Below are 2,680 nucleotides of genomic sequence, written 5' to 3'. Positions count from 1 at the left end.
GGTCTTAGAATATGTTGGAATAACCGAGAAAACAAAAATATATTTCACTTTAGTAGTAGTAGTAGTAGTAGTAGTAGTAGTAGTAGTAGTAGTAGTAGTAGTAGTAGTAGTAGTAGTAGTAGTAGTAGTAGTAGTAATAGTAATAGCTCCCCTCTCTCTCTCTCTCTCTCTCTCTCTCTCTCTCTCTCTCTCTCTCTCACTCTCGCGTTCTCTCTCTCTATCTCTCTCCACATGACTGGAATCGCTCGATTAAGAGTTTTTAATGATATTGTTGCAAGCATTTATAATGGAAAAATCTGTATTTTGAACCTCTTAGATATTAGCGCGGCTCTTGATGCGATTGATCCTGTTGTTCTTTTAGATCGCTTAAAGAATACTTTTGGAATTTCCGGCTGTGCTCTGAATTGGTTCAAATCTCACCTGGAAGACAGATGCCAATGTCTAAAAAAAATCAGAATTTTAAATTAGAAAGTATCACTCTTCAATTTGGAGTTCCCCAAGCCTCTGTCTTAGGTCACATTATATTTAGTCTTTACATGGCACCTCTAGCTAATACAAAATTCCCTTTATTCATCCCATTTGGGGAAAATAATAATCATAAAAGATTGTAATTTTACCTGTCATTTTTACGCTGACGACTCCCAAATTTGCAAGTCCGTTTTAAATCAAAATATACCCAATCTTGTCTCTGACGTTGAAAGCTGTATTTTAGATATAAAAGACTGGATGACACTCAACAAATTGCAACTTAATGAGTCAAAAACTGAAGTAATTTCAAAACAATTTCATAAACGTTAGCAAATTCAAAGTTGATTTCAATGATTGCAAATTAACTCCATCTAAAAGAAGTGAGAGATCTTGGAGTTTTAATGAAATTATGTCTATGAGCAAGCAGATCAACTTCTTGTTGTCTCTTTGATTTTTAGCCGCCTTGATTATTGCAATAGCTTGCTCTATGGTTGTGATAATAATGTTATTAATCGACTCCAAAAGATACAGAACAAAGCAGCTCGATTGGTAACGGTATCTTAAAAGCGCGAGCTTATCACCCCGATATCGGAGGACCTTCACTGGCTACCCGTAAAGTTTAGAATTGAATTTAAAATACTCACCCATGTTTTCAATTGCTTAAACAATTCTGCTCCTGTTAACCTTCAGGAACTTATCCACCTTTATGACCCAGTCGAAATTTAAGATCTGCAAATTTAAATATCTTAAGGGAACCCCCAAAATCGTTAGTTTTTCATGAGAAATCCTTTGACCACCATGCCCCCCGACTGTGGAACTCCATTAGTATTGAAACTAAAAATAGTGAAAATCCACTTATCTTTAGAAAACGGTTAAAAACTGAGCTTTTCTGTAGGGCATATAATTTGGACTCTTATTATGTATTGTATTATAATATATTATGTTGTCATCGAATTTGTGTGGTTTTTAACATGCCAGTTCTATATTTTTATATCATACATGATGTGTTGATGTAAAGCGCCAGTGAGAAATTCTAAATTGGAACTAGGCGCTATATAAGTTCATTATATTATATTATTATATTATTCACTTGATCACATTAAGGTATTAGGATTTACAGAAATTTTAGATAAGTTTCACCGATTAACAACATAAACTAATATTACTGCTAATATTACTTTCGTTTTTATGCCATCGATGTGATAATTATTGCCCTGGGATAATAACGTCACAGTTAAACGTTATCGGCAAACTGTCAATGGGAGCGATCTATATTCATGTTTTTGTCCAACCTATTAATCGATCACATGAATGTTTGCTGTACAACGATTGGGGTTTTCTCAATGTATCTAAACACGTTGCTTTGTTTATGAACGTTGTAAACATACCCATGTATCATGCTGAGCAAAAGGACCAATTGTAACGTTGGTTATTCTTAAAATGTGAACACTTTTCACTATGTGGGTCATTTTGAGCACACTTTGCAATATGACCAATGACCTCGAGCACATGGAAATGTAATACAGATCGTACCCATTGTATCTGTATAGCTTCTAACCCGAACAAACCAAAAATAGACATATTATTATTATGGAATACTTGATACTGTTCGCGTCTGCTTCAGATTTTCATTTGACCTCAGGATTAAAGTGGTCAAGACACCCATTTTCTTTCATGTAAGTTAGATCAGTGTATATTACTTAATTTGAATTATGGGCAAACTCTCAATTTTAACAATCAACAATCAAAACATGATCATCAGAGTACTGTACTACTGTACTGTAAGGTAAGTTCTCGATCCCAGGATCGGGGAGACATCCCGAAAGCTCTTACATCCCCAGTATTCTTTCAATTTCTATTTTCACCGTTGATCTTTTGTCAGGCGTTTATGTATTCAATTTGTCATCATATAGAAGCATTTTAAAACCTCTAGAACAAACCTTGATAGATTTGTGAATGTTTCAAATTTCCTAATTTGACTATTGTTTTGATTCTCGGCCGCCATTTTGATTTGGGAAGTATTGAAAAGTAGTGCAAAGCAATCCGAGGGTTTTTTTCTATTAGGTGTTAGCTCGAGATCGGAGGATTTAAAAAAATTCGGGTTAGCCTTAAGTCTTAGCAAAGGTGCTCGGGTGTTTATTATTCCTTTTACTATTAGGGTTAGTTAAAGGTACTAGGTTTTATTTTTTCTTGGGGTTAGTTGAGGGAATAT

This window comes from Berghia stephanieae, chromosome 11, assembly GCF_034508935.2.
Source record: "Berghia stephanieae isolate SIO BIC M18660-M18661 chromosome 11, UCSD_Bste_1.3, whole genome shotgun sequence".
Classification (NCBI taxonomy): Eukaryota; Metazoa; Mollusca; class Gastropoda; order Nudibranchia; family Aeolidiidae; genus Berghia; species Berghia stephanieae.
Note: the sequence above shows the minus strand (reverse complement) of the source record.